The sequence below is a fragment of the Macaca nemestrina genome, chromosome 3, assembly GCF_043159975.1.
Source record: "Macaca nemestrina isolate mMacNem1 chromosome 3, mMacNem.hap1, whole genome shotgun sequence".
Lineage (NCBI taxonomy): Eukaryota > Metazoa > Chordata > Mammalia > Primates > Cercopithecidae > Macaca > Macaca nemestrina.
Window position 1 is genome coordinate 82,283,167 of NC_092127.1, and position 15,562 is coordinate 82,298,728.

The window sequence follows — 15,562 nt, forward strand, 5'->3', positions numbered from 1 at the left end:
AGGAAAATAACAGTAAAGATTAGAGTAGAAATAAATCAGAATATAGAAAAATAATACAAAAAAATCAGCAAAATAGTTAGGTTTTTAAAAAGGTAAACAAAAACTTAAAACTCTTAGCATGATTTTAAAAAGAGAGAAGACTAAAATAAATGAAATAAGACACAAAAGAAGAAATATTAAAACCGATGCCACAGAAATAAAAAATCGTAAGACACTATCATGAATAATTATATGCCAACAAATTGAACAAACAAAAGAAATGGATAAATTTTTAGAAGCATACAATCCATAAATAAAGAAGGTAGGAGCAAACATTTTGAAGTAATGGATATGTTTATGTCATTGATAGTTACGATGATTTCCTAGGTGTATACTTACCTCCACACTTATTAGGTTGTATACCTTAAATATGTGCTGCTTTTTCTATGTTAATCATACCTCAATAATGCTCTTTAAAAATTATAAAATGAAACAATTTAAAAATTAATAATGGGAGGGATAGCATTAGGAGGAATATCTAACATAGGTGATGGGTTGATGGGTGCAGCAAACCACCATGGCACGTGTATACCTAGGTAACAAAACTGCACATTCTGCACATGTACCCCAGAGCTTAAAGTATAATAAAAATATTAAAAAATAAAAAATAACAAGAAATTTTTGAAAAGTCATCAATATGTAGATATTAAATAACATTTCTAAATAACTAATGGGGCAAAGAAGAAATCACAAAAGAAATTAGAAAACACTTTAAGATGAATGAAAATTAAAACATGACAAATATGACATGCCAAAACTTACTTGATGTACCAAAAGCAGTAGGTACAGTGAAATTTATAGCAATAAATATCTGTATTAAAAAAGAAGAAAAATAACAAATCAATAATTAAACCTTAATAAATGAGAAAATTAAAGGCAAACTAAAAATGAAGCAAGCTGATTTAAGGCTATAATATAGATCAGAGAGAAAACGAGTGAAATAGAGAATAGAAAACAAATTTAATTGAAAAAGACCAACAGTGTATTCTTCAAAAACAATGAACAAATTGACATTCCTTTAGCTATACTGAACACGAAATTAAAAAATGAAAGCTCAACTACTAAAATTGGGAATGAAAGAGGTAACATTATTACCAAACTAATAGAAATAAAAATGATTATAATTGAATACTATAAAGAAGGTATGCCAAGAGATTAGATAATATAGATTAAATAAGAAAGATTCTTATTATAGAAAGACTGAAACTATCTCACAAAGAAAAGGTCTGAATACAACCACAACAAATAAAGATAATGAATTCATAATAAAAAATTCCCCAGTAATGAAAAGTCCAGAAAAAGATGACAACACTCTACATAATGTGTAAAGAAGAGTTAACATTTATTTTTCACAAAATCTTCCAAAATAAAAGAGGAGCAAAAGCTTCTTAATTCATTCTATCCAGGCAGTATTACACTGACACCAAAATCATACAAAGACATTACAAGAAAACTACTGACAGATATCACTTAGGAATAGAGACATGTAAATTCTTAACATTTTATCAGCAATCAGAATCCTGCAATATATAATATGGATAATACAACATAACCAAATGAAGATTATCCCAGAAATGCTAGGTAGGTTGGTTCAACATAGAAAAATCAATCAAAGTGATACATCCAAACAAAAATGGTCATCTTGATAGATAAAAAAAGCATTTGACAAAATCCAAATCATTTAATGATATAAAAAAAACACTCAAACTGGAATAGAAGGGAACTTCTCCAACCTGACAAAGTGTATCTATGGAACATACAAAGCTAACATTATACATAGAGATAAAGACTTCATTATAGTGAAATCTTTTATTTCACTATAATAACAGGAACAGGACAAGGCTGTGCTTGCCACTTCTTTTGTGCATTTTTTTCATTTTTAGTTTTTGTGAGTACATAGAAGGTATGTATATTTATGAGGTACATGGGATATTTTGATACAGGCATGCAATGTGAAATAAGCATATTATGAAGAATGGGTTATCCATCCCGTCAAGCATTTATCCTCTGAGTTGCAAACAATCTGATCACAGTCTTTAATTTAAAATTACAAATAAGTTATTACCGACTACAGTTACCCTGTTGTGCCATCAAATAGTAGGTCCCACTCATTTCTTCCAACTATTTTTCTGTGTACTCATCAACCATCCCCAGTTCCCCTCATCCTCCTACTACTCTTCCCAGCTTCTGGTAACCATCCTTCTACTTTCTATGTCAATGAGTTCAATTGTTTTGATTTTTAGATTCCATGAATAAATGAGAACATTCAATGTTTGTCTCTCTGTGCCTGGCTTATTTCACTTAACATAATGACCTCCAGTTCCATCCATGTTGTTGCAAATCACTGGATCTCATTCTTTTTTATGGATGACTAGTACTCCACTGTGTATATGTACTACATTTTCTTCATCCATTTATCTGTCAATGGACACGTAGGCTACTTCCGAATCTTAGCTGTTGTAAACAGTGTTGCAACAAACAGGAGCGCAGATGTCTCTTCAAGATACTGATTTCCTTTCTTTGGGGTAGATACCCAGCAGTGGGATTGTTGGATCATATGATAGCTCAAGTTATAGTTGTTTGAGGAACCTCCAAACTGTTCTCTACAGTGGTTCTACTATTAGCATTCCCACCAACAGGGTATAAGGGTTCCTTTTTCTTCACATCCTTGCCAGTATTTGTTGTTGACTGTCTTTTCAATAGAAGTCATTTTAACTGGGGTCAAATGATATCTCATTGTAGTTTTGATTTTCATTTCTCTGGTGATCAATAATGTTGAACACCTTTTCATATGCCTATTTGCTATTTTTATGTCTTCTTTTGAGAAATGTCTATTCAAATCTTCTGCCCATTTTTTGATCAAATTATTAGATATTTTTCTTGTGGAGTTGTTTGAGCTCCTTATATATTCTAGTTATTAATTCCTTTTCAAATGAGTAGTTTGAAAATATTCTCTCCCATTCTGTGGGTTGTCTCTTCACTTTGTTAATTGTTTCCTTGTCTCTGCAGGATCTTTTTAACTTGATGTGAACCAATTTATCCATTTTTTGCTTTGGTTGCCTGTGCTTGTGAAGTATTGCTCAGAAAACTTTTGCCCAGTCCAGTATCCTGGAGATTTTCTCCGAAGTTTTCTTGAATGAGTTCTATAGTCCGAGGTCTTAGATTTGTCTTTAATCCACTTTGATTTGATTTTCGTATATGATGAGAGATAGGGGTCTAGTTTTATTCTTCTGCATACGAATATCCAGTTTTCCCAGCACTATTTATCGAACAAACTGTCTTTTCCATAGTGTATATTTTTGGCACCTTTGTCAAAAATGGGTTCACTGTAGGTGTGTGGATTTGTTTCTGCGTTTTGTTGTTGTTTGTTCGAGACAGTCTCACTCTGTTGCCCAGGCTAGGGTGCAGTGGCATGATCTTGGCTCACTGCAACACCCACCTCTCGGGTTTAAGTGATTCTCCTGCCCCAGCCTCCTGAGTAGCCACTGCACTCCAGCCTGGGTGACAAAGCGAGACTCCGTCTTTAAAAAAAAAAAAAAAAAGTTTAAACAACCAAAATGCCCAGAAACTGATGAGTAAGCAAAATGCAGTATATTCCTAAATTGAAAATCATTTAACCACAACAGAGAATGAAGTGTTGATACATGCTATAACAAGATGAACCTGAAAAGATTATGCTAAATGAAAGAGACCAGACCCCAAAAGCCACATATTATATGATTCAATTTTTAGGAAATGCTTATAACAGGAAAAATCCATAGAGATAGAAGATAGATTAATGACTCTCAGGGGCTATAGAGATGAGGAGTTGTGGAATGTCAGCTAATGAGTATAAAGTTTCTTTGTGTGGTGATGAAAAACATTCTGGAATTTGATAATTGTGATGGTTGAGAAACAACTGTACACTTTAAAAGGGCGAACTTTATGGTATGTGAGTTCTATCTCAATTAATTTTTAAAAAAATAAAGTACTGTCTTTAAACAATTAACCATTAAGTGAAAAGTGATCCACATTCAAGAATATAATTGACTTGGTGCAATTTTTAGAAATTTAACTAGAAATTCAAAAAGCTCAACGTCATCTATTATTTTATCAACCTTCTCTCTTTTGATTACAATTAGTTACATATTCTTCAATATAATGCTTCTTACATTTTAGAGATTTTACACATGTTGTGATGTGGCTAATCATAGCAGAAAATGTAAAGCATTCATTTTCTACTCTAAATAATCAAATGTCACTATTGAGCCAAGATTGGTAATCAAATTGCTGAAATTTGAAGAACTCAATGGGATTGTGAAACAGCATTTGAGCAACTGATGTTTTTGGCATGATCCATAAAAGAAAGCAATAATTGATAAGCTGGACATCATTAAAATTAAAAATTTCTGCCCTGTTTGCAAAAGACATTGCCAAGAGAATGAAAATACACACCACAGATAGAGAAAACATTTGTATAATTCTATGTATCCACATTTATAGTATCATATAGAGAAGGTTTCCTGCCTGAAAAGAATCTCTGTGCTCTTCCTATTTATCCCTCTCTCCTTCCCAACCCCTGGCACCACTGGTATCTTTATTGTCTCCAAAGTTTTAACTTTGCAGAATGTCATATAGTTTAAATCCTACAGTATGTAGGCTCTTCAGATTGGTTTTGTCCACTTAATCTGTGTTTAAGTTTCTTTCACACCCTTTCATGGCTTGATATCTCATTTCTTTTTAGTGCTGAACAATATCTAATTGTCAGGATTAACTACAGTTTATTTACCCATTCACCTACTGGAAAACATCTCAGTTGCTTCCAAGTTTTGGCAATTTTACGTATAAAGCTGCTTCAAACATCTGCGTGCAGATTTTTGTGGGGAACATGTTTTCACCTCCTTTGGGTAAATACCATGGAGCATGATTATTGGATCATACAGAATGCATATACTATTTAGTTTTGTAAAAAACTGCAAAACTGTCTTACAAATTTTCTGGGCCATTTTGCATTTGCACCACTAATGAATGAGAATTCCAGTAGCTCCACATTCTTATCAGCATTTGGCATTGTCGGTGTTTTTTGATTTTAGACATTTTAATAAGTGTGTAGTGGAATCTTGTTGCTTTAATTTGCATTCTCTGATGACATATGATATGAAGCATCTTTTTATAAGTTTATTTGCCATCTCCATATCTTCTTCAGTGAGATATTTTTCAAGGTCTTCGACCCATTTTTAAAAAGTGTGTTGTTTTCTTATTGAGTTTTAAGAGTTCTTTATGTATTTTGAATAACAGAATCACAGCTTTATATATTTTGAATAAGTTTTTTGTTTGTTTGTTTGTTTTTGAGATGAAGTCTTGTTTTGTCACTCCTGAGTGACAAAGGAGTGAAGTGGCACAATATCAGCTGAATGCAACCTCCACCTCCTGGGTTCAAATGATTCTCTGGCCTCAGCCTCCTCAGTAGTTGGGATTACAGGCATGCACCACCATGCCCTGTAAATTTTTGTATTTTTAGTAGAGACGGGGTTTCGCCATGTTGGCCAGGCTGGTATGGAACTCTTGACTTCAGGTAATCTGCCCTCCTCAGCATCCCAAAGTACTGGGATTACAGGTGTGAGCCACTGCACACAGCCTGAATAACAGTTCTTTATCAAGTGTATATTTTGTAAACATTTTCTCCCAGTCTGTGGCTTGTCTTTTCATTCTCTTGCCAGTGTCTTTTGTAGACAAAATAGAATTCTTTAAATTTTAATACAGTTCAGCTTATTCTTTCTATCATTGATCATGCCTTTGGTGCTATATCTAAAAAGTTATTGCCAATCCCTAAACCACTTAGTTTTTCTTTTATGTTATCTTCTAGATGCTTTATAGTTTTATATTTTACATTTAGGTTTATGATCCATTTTGAATTAATATTTGTGAAAGGCATAAGGTCCATATTTGGATTTATTTTTTGTGTGCGGATGTCCAGTTATTCCAGTACCATTTGTTGAAAAAAAAAAAAAAAACACATCTTTTCTCCATTGTAATACTTTAGCTTCTTTGTCAAAGATCAGTTGACTATATTTTTGTGAGTTTATTTCTTGGCTGTCTATTCTGCTTCATTGACCTGGGTGTCTAAACTCTCAGCAGTATCATGCTGACTTGATTATTAAAGCTTTATAGTAAACCTTGAAGTCAGGTACTATCATTCCTCCAACTTTAATCTTCTCCTTTAATGTCATATTGGATATTCTGGGTCTTTTGTCTCTTTATATGAACTTTAAAATTAGTTTGTCAATTTCCACAAAATCACTGGGCTTTTGGTTGGAATTCCACTGTATTTATAGATAAATTCGGGAAGAACTGACATCTTAACAATACTGACTGTTCCTATTTATGGACATGAAATATCTGTTTGTTTAGTTCTTCTTTGATACCAGGCATATTTTGTCCATGAAAAAAATCATAATTTTACCAAGCTGTCTTACCAGTCAAGACTTAGCTTTATAAGACGAAAATAAATTTTTCATGTTTAAGCCACTATTGTTAGGTCATAAGGACTTGCACCCAAAAATACAAAAAATTCTAACTGATTTACTTCCACTGTACCATCTCCTAGTTATCTCCATTATCTTTAACATTTTAGCCATGCAATTCTTTTATTTGATTATGTTTAAAATATCTAAGTTATGTAATAAAATTTATTTTCTCTAAGCAAGAGTCTAGTTTTGAGTACCTTAAAAGCTGTAGATGCAGTAATGTGAGAAAATAAATATTTTGGATGCTTCAACATGTTATCCACTATAAACAGGTAATAGATGTATTTTATTATGTACTAATAATGCTCAGCTAAGACTCCAGACTACAGCAGGACTGCCATATTAATTTAACTATGCTCAGCTTGAGAAAGGGCCCACCCATAAAATTGTAATTCTCCTAAATAAATGTTAGACACTTTTATGCATGCTATGCTCTAATTCACTTCAGATGCATATGCTCAAAATTGGCACACTAAGAAAGATATCATAGCCACAGATATTTTTAATTATATGAACTTAACAGTTATCATGAGAAATGGCCCAGATCCATAGGGAAGGCCTTAATCAAGAACTTAGAAAGTGTATAATAATTGCAATTTTATAATTCAATATGATAACCTAAATTAAGTTTTATGACTTAATTTATGACATCAAACTCAATTTAGAAATTAATGTATAGTGGTTACATAAAGTGATAGACTTTCATTAAAATTAAAATAATACCTATATACTAATGTTATAACCATGGGAACTTTTATAACCTACCTACAACTGTATAATAGTAACATATTTCTCAATCTAAAATTATTATATTCATTATAAAAGGGTTAAAAATACAGACAATTAAAGAAAATTGTTATTGTGTATATACATTTGTTTGTGTGGGTTGTGTTTGAACACATACTCATGCAAAAATTTAAAGTGTCCATTGCTTTGAAAATGACAATTGATTTTAGTAAACATTTTCATGTAGGGCTATCACTCCTTTTTCTTTTTGTTTGTTCCATTCTTTTCTTTGTTCAGATTTATTTTTCCTCTTTGGTTTATTTTAGCATGTTCATACTAAATATTACAATAAATTATGTATGACATTTATAATCATTGAAATAAAGCTATGAAATCCTTTTTTTTATCTCTGAAAATCTTTTCCTGACACAAGGGGGAAAATTAAAGCCCTGCAAAAAGAACAAACAGTTTTGAAACTACCAAGTGCAGTAATTATTTCATTGTAACATAATAGAAATTAGGTATTTGACAGCTTCTTGGATGAATTTCAGTTGCCAATGACAATCTGCAGAATTGTAAACACATAGCACTTATGCAATTTCTCTGATGCCCTTTGCTTGCTAAACCACAAAGGAAGTTAATATTTAGAACAAATGAGTCTTTAAACTATACCCTTCAATTCAATACAAAGGGATATTTCAACACACAAAAAAAGCACACACTTGGGTAGAGGAAGTGTTTTATTGTTTGTTTTTCTCTCTCTTTTTTTTTTTTTACTTCAGAAAAATTCTTTTTTTTTGACGCAATTTAGAACATATTAATGAGACTTTAAAATTGGTTAAAATTTGTTAGCAGGACATACAGAAGGATTAATCATTAAATTTAATAATTTACATTTATCAAAAAATACCACTAAGAGAGCAAACATCACCTGCAGATTGAGAGAAATTCATATACAACATATATCACATGCCAAAGTCTTATATAAAGAATAGAAAAATAGAAAAAAATACAGAAAAATGCAAACAACACAACAGAAAAAAAAATTGAAAATAATATTGAAAAGTCATTTCGTACAAATAAAAAGACTATCGAACAATGAATAAACATTCTGAGAGGAAGCTCAGTTTCTTTATTTGATAAACCACTGTGAAATACCATTAAACACACACACACACACATGTGGTAATGTTTACAATTAAAAAGACAGAAAAGGCTAAATGCTCACAAGGATATAGAGCAACAGGAATTTAATTATATGTGTTTTTTATTAGTGTAACTCAACATAATCACCTTGAAAACACTGTAGGCACTACACACTAAAATTGAACTAAACTATCCTATCACCAACAACTATCCTCCTGGGTATGAATATGGATGACCTTTGACAGCAAATATTCCTAAGAAAAAATTTGTATTTGGAAACGGTTTTATAGCTTAGAACTCATACATACTCCTGTACCTATGACAAAAATATAGTTGTATATCTTTATTTTGTATCTAACAACAACACTTACAGTAAAACTTTAAAACAATCCTGACTGAATCTTTAACAAAATAGAAACATGGAAATTGTATATATATGCTTAGAGCAAAACATATACAAGAATATTCATAGCAGCATTATTTGTAATAGCCTAAAACAGAAAACAACACTGTATTAGTCTGTTCTCACACTGCTAATAAAGACTCATGCAAGACTGGGTAATTTAGAAAGGAGAGAGGTTTAATTGACTCACAGTTCAGCATGGCTGGGGAGACCTCAGGAAACTTACAGTCACGGTAGAAGGGGAAGCAAACACATCCTTCTTGACTTGGCAGCATTAAGGAGAAGAATGAGAGAGAAGCGAAGGGAGAAACCCCTTATAAAACCATTAGATCTTGTGAGAACTTACTATCATGAGAATAGCATGGGGGAAACTGACCCCATGATTCAGTTACCTCCCACCAGGTCCCTCCCGTGACATGTGGAGATTATGAGAACTACAATTCAAGATCAGACTTGGGTTGGGACATAGCCAAATCATATCATTTCACCCTGGCCCCTCCCAAATCTCATGCCCTCACATTTCAAAACACAATCATGCTCTTCCAACAGTCCCCCAAGTCTTAACTAATTTCAGAATTAACTCAAAAGTCCAAGTCCAAAGTCTCATCTGAGATAAGGCAACTCCCTTCCATGTATGAGCCTGTAAAATCCAAAGCATGTTAGTTACTTCCTAGATACAATGGGAGTACAGGCATTGGGTAAATATTCTCATTCCAACTGGGAGAAATTGGCCAAGACAAAGGAGAACAGGCCCCATGCAAGTCTAAAATCCAATATGTCAGTCATTAAACCTTTAAAGTTTCAAAATGATCTCCTTTGCCTCCATGTCTCACATCCAGGTCATGCTGATACAAGAGGTGGCCTTGGGCAGCTCCACCCTTGTAGCTTTGCAGGGTATAACCCTCCTCCCAGCTGCTTTCATGAACTGGCATTGTCTACGGCTTTTCTAGGTTCATGTTGCAAGCTTTCAGCGATCTACAATTCTAGGGTCTGGAGGACAGTGGCCCTCTTCTCTTAGCTCCACTAGGCAGTGCCCCAGTGGGGACTTTGTGTGGGGGCTCCAATCCCACGTTTTCCCTTCTGCACTTCTCTAGCAGAGTTTCTCCATCAGGGCTCTGCTCCTGCAGCAAACATCTGACTGGACATTCAAGCATTTCCATACATCCTCTGAAATCTTGGCAGAAGTTTCCAAACCTCAGTTCTTCAAACCTCAGTTCTTGAATTCTGTGTACCCAGAGGCTCAACACCATGTGGAAGCTGCCAAGGCTTGGGGCTTGCCACTCCCTGGAACGACAGCCTGAGGTATATCTTGACCCCTTTTAGCCAGAGCTGGAGTGGCTGGGACACATGGCACCAAGTCCCTAGGCTGTACACAGCAGGGGGGGCCAGGTCCTTCCCAGCACAACCATTTTTTCCTCCTAGGCCTTTGGGCCTGTGATGGGAGGGGCTTTCATGAAGGTCTCTGACATGCCCTGGAGACATTTTCCCCATTGTCTTAGTGATTAACATTGGACCCCTTGTTACTTATGCAAATTTCTGCAGCTGGCTTGAGTTTCTCCCCAGAAAACGAGTTTTTCTTTTCTGTGACATTTTTAGATCACAAAATTTCCAAACTTTTGTGCTCTGCTTCATCTTGAATGCTTTGCCAGTTAGAAATTTCTTCCAACAGATACCTTGAATCATCTCTCTCAAGTTCAAAGTTCCACAGATCTCTAGGGCAGGGACAAAATGCAGCCAGTCTCTTTGCATAGCAAGAGTGACCTTTACTCTAGTTCCCAACAAGTTTCTCATCTCCATCGGAGACCACCTCAGCCTGGACTTTATTGTCCATCTCACAATCAGTATTTTGGTCAAATCTGTTTAACAGGTCTCTAGGAAGTTCCAAACTTTCCCACAATTTCCTGTCTTCTTCTGAGGCCTCCACACTGTTTCAACCTCTGCGTGTTATCCAGTTCCAAAGTCACTTCCACATTTTTTGGGTATCTTTAGAGCAGCACCCCACTCCCTGCAGTAACAATTTACTGTATTAGTTCATCCTCATGCTGCAAATAAAGGCATACCCAAGACTGGGTAATTTACAAAGGAAAGAGGTTTAATTGACTCACAATTCAGCATGGCTGGGGAAGTCTTAGGAAGCTTACAACCATGGTGGAAGGGGAAACAAACATATCCTTTGTCACATGGAAGCAGCAAGGAGAGGAATGAGAGCTGCGCAAAAGGAGAAGCCCCTCATCAAACCATCAGAACTTGTGAGAACTTACTATCAAGAGAATAGCATGAAGCAAACTGCCCCAGCGATTCTATTACCTCCCACTGGTCCCTCTTATGACATGTGGGATTATGAGAACTACAGTTCAAGATGAGATTTTGGTGAGGATAGAGCCAAACCATATCAAACACAAATGTCTATTAATAGAATATATAAATTATGGCATATTCATATGATGGAATCATATACAACCATAAAAACAAATTCATGGCACACACAAACGCTATGTGGATTATCATAGAAGTCTCACAAGTGAAAGAAACTAGATACAAAAGAGTATATAATCTAGGCTAATTCCATTTTTGCAGAGCTTAAACTCAGACAAAACTAATCTATGATATTAAATGTTAGAATAAGAGTTTGGGATGGAGAAAAGTTGTAATTATGGAGATAAATAAGAATAAGAGTTATGGCTTCCTAACAAAGATTTTTTATATATATTAAGTGGTAATTACATGTCAATTTTTATTTTGTGATGATTTTTGAGCTCTACACTTACAAAATTGCACATTGTATGTATGTTATACTTCAATACACATTTTAAATTAAAAATGAAGTTGTAATGTCATAATCATAGCATTGATATATTTATTTTCCATTATATGTATAATATTTAATGCAAATGTGCATTTATATATACAGACACACACGGATATACTAAATTGAGAGTCAGAGTTATTTTAAAATTTATCAGGTGGTTAGTAAATATGTTAAAAATAAAAATTCAAATTTGTGTGCATGTGTATAAGTCATATTTTCTTAAGTTTTTTATTTTTAATTTTTGTGGGTACATAATAGGTATATGTATTTATGGAGTATATGAGATATTTTGATACAAACATGCACTGTGTAGTAATCACATAATGGATGGCAGGGCATTCATCCCTCAAGCATTTATCTTTTTTCTTACAAACAATCCAATTATACTCATTTAGTTATTTTTAAATATACGATTAAATTATTATTGACTAGCCACACTGTTGTGCTATCAAATATTATGCCTTATTTATTAATTCCAACTATTTTTGTACCCATTAACCATCTCCACATATCCCTCACCCCTCCACCACCCTTCACACCCTCTGGAAACCATCCTTCCACTATCTCCATTGGTTCAATTGTTTTGATTTTTAGATTCCACAAATAAGTAAAAACATGCAATGTTTGTCTTTCTGGGCCTGGCTTATTTCACTTATAATGATCTCCAGTTCCATATGTATTGCTGCAAATGCCTGAATCTCCTTTCTACAGCTGAATAGTACTCCACTGTGTATAAGTACCACATTTTCTTTATCCATTCATCTGTTGATGGAAACAGGTTATTTCCGAATTTTGGCCATTGTGAACAGAGCTGCAACAAACATGGGAATGCAGGTATCTCTTCAATATATTGATTTCCTTTCTTTTGGGCATATACCCACCAGTGGGATTGCTGGATCATATGGTAGCTCTATTTTTAGTTTTCTGAGGAACCTTCAAACTGTTCTCCACAGTGGTTATACTAATTTATATCCCACCAACACTGTACGAGGGTTGCCTTTTCTCCACATCTTCACCAGTATTTTCTATTGCTTGTCTTTTGAATACAAGCCATTTTAACTGGGGTGAGATGATATCTCATTGTAGTTTTGAGTTGCATTTCTCTGATGATCAATGATGTTGAGTACTTTTTCATAAGTCTGTTTGCCATTTGTATGTCTTCTTTTGAGACATGTCTATTCAAATATGTTGCCCGTTTTAAAAATAGTATTATTCTGTTTTTTCCTAGAGAGTTGTTTGAGCTCCTTATATATTCTGGTTATTAATCCCTATTAGACGAGTAGTTTGCAAATATCTTCTCCTATTCTGTGGATTGTCTCTTCACTTCATTGATTTTTTTGTTGCTGTTGCTGTAAAAAATATTTTTAACTTGGTATGATCCTGTTTGTCCATTTTTTTTGCTTTCGTTGCTTGTGATTATGGGGTATTACTCAAGAAATCTTTGCTCAGACTGATGTCCTGGAGAGTTTCCCTGATGTTTTCTCATAGTAGTTTCTTCAGTTTGAAGTCTACTATTGCTTTCACTGTGTCCTATAGATTTTGTTATATTGTGTTTCAACTTTTATTTATTTTAAGAACAATTTCAATTTATTTCTTAATTTCTTCATTGCCTTGCTGGTCATTTAGGAGCATATGGTTTAGTTTCCATGTATTTGTACAGTTTGCAAAATTCCTCTTGCTGTTTATTTCTAGTTTTATTCCATTGGGATCAGAGGAGATGCTAGATATAAATTTAATTTTTTTGACTATTTTAAAAATTCTTTTGAGAACCAACATACGGTCTATCCTTGAGAACAATCCATGTACTCAGGAAAAAATGTGTATTATGCAGCCATTGGATGAAATGTTCTGTAAATACCTATTAGAATCACTTGGTCTATAGTGCAGATTAAGTCCTATGTTTCTGGTTGATTTTGTCTGGAAGATCTGCTCAATGTTGAAAGTGGGGTGTTGAAGTATCCAGCTATTACTGTGTTGAGGTCTGTCTCTCTCTTTAGCTCTAAAAAATGTTCACTTCACATATGTGGATGCTTCAGTGTTTGGTGCGTATATGTTTAAAATTTGTATGACCTCTTGCTGAATTGTCCCCTTTATTATTATTTAGACCTTTCTGTGTCCCTCTTAGACTTTTGGCATTGAAATCTATTTTTTCTGATACAAGTAAAGTGACTTCTGCTCTTTTCTGGTTTCCATTGGCATGGAATATCTTTTTCCTTCCCTTTGTTTTCAGTCTATGTGTGTCTTTATAGGTGAAGTGTGTTTCTTGTAGGCAACAGATTAACGGGTCTTGCTTTTTAATCCATTTATCTACTTTATGTCTTTTGACTGCAGAGTTTAGTTCATTTATAACGTTATTGTTGATAAACAAGGACTTACTCCTGCCATTTTATTTGTTTTCTGTGTGTGTGTGTGTGTGCGCGCACGCGTGCACGTGTGTGTGGTCTTCTCATCCTTCTCTCTTTCCTTCCTCTCTTCTTTTTAGTGAAGGTGACTTTCTTTCTCACTACTTACTGCTTCTACTTGATCAATTCTGCTATTAAAAGACTCTGATGCATTCTTCAGTATGTCCATTGAATTTTAAACTCCAGAACTTCTGCTTAATTCTTTTCAATGATTTCAATCTCTTTTTTAAGTTTATCTGGTAGAATTCTTAATTCAATCTCTGTATTAACTTTAATTTCCTGGAGTTTCCTCAAACACTATTTTGAACTATCTGTGTGAAAGATCACATATTTCTGTTTCTCCAGGATTTGTTCCTGGTGCCTTATGCAGTTCATTTGGTAATGTCAAGTTTCCTTGGATCATCTTGATACTTGTAGATGTTCATCTGTGTCTGGGCATTGAAAACTTAGATATTTATTGTAGTCTTTGCAGTCTGGGCTTGTTTTCACCTTGTTTTTCCTTCTTGGGAAGGCTTTCTAAATATTCCAAAAGACTTGGCTGTTGTGATCTCAGCTTTATCTGTTTTAGGGGGAACCCCAACCCAGTAGTGCTGTAGTTCTTGCAGACTCATAGAGGTACCACCTTGATGGTCTTGGACAACATTCAGAATAATTTTTTGATTATGAGGCAGAGACTTTTGTCCAATTCCTTTACTTTTTTCCCAAACAAAAGGAATCTCTCTCTGCTCTGATCAACCAGAAACTGAAGGTGAAATGAAATAAGCACCCCACTAGCCACCACCACTATGACTGTGTTGGGTCAGACCTGAAGCCAGTATAGCACTGGATCTCACCCGAGGCCTGCTGTAACCCCTCCCTGGCTACCATCTATGTTCACTCAAAGCCCTGGAGCTCTAAAATCACCAGGTGCAAAGCCAGCCAGTTCTGTGTCCTTCCCTTTAGTACAGTGAGTTCCCTCATTCCCCCTGACAGGTCCAGAGGTGCTATCTGGGACCCAGGGACTACAGTCAAAAATCTTACATGACCACCTGATATTCTACTGTACTGCAGCTGTGCTAGCACTCAAACCATAAGATACAGTTCTTCCCACTCTTACTTCTCCTTTCCAAAGGCAGAAGAGCCTTACTCTGTAGCCAGCATCACCTCAGGCTTATGGAGGATACTACCAGACTACCAACAATATTTCTATAAGGTTTAAGGGCTCTTCAGTCAGTGTGTGGTGAATGCTGCCTGACCTGGGACCCACACTTCAAAGGAGTGGACTCCCCTTTGGACCAGAGCATGTCCAGAAATGCTGTTCATGAGCCAAGTCCTGGAATTGGGGACCCTAAGAGCCCATTGGTGTTCTACCCTCTTTAGCTGAGCTGGTACCTATGGTGCAAGACAAAGTCCCCTTTCTTTTCCCTTCACTTTTTCCAAGCAGGAGGAGTATTGCCTCATGGTCACAACAGCTGGGAATGTGCTGAGCCTCACCCGAGGCCATCAGGTCTCAGCGCCTGACCCAAGGCCATCAACATACTACCTGGATATC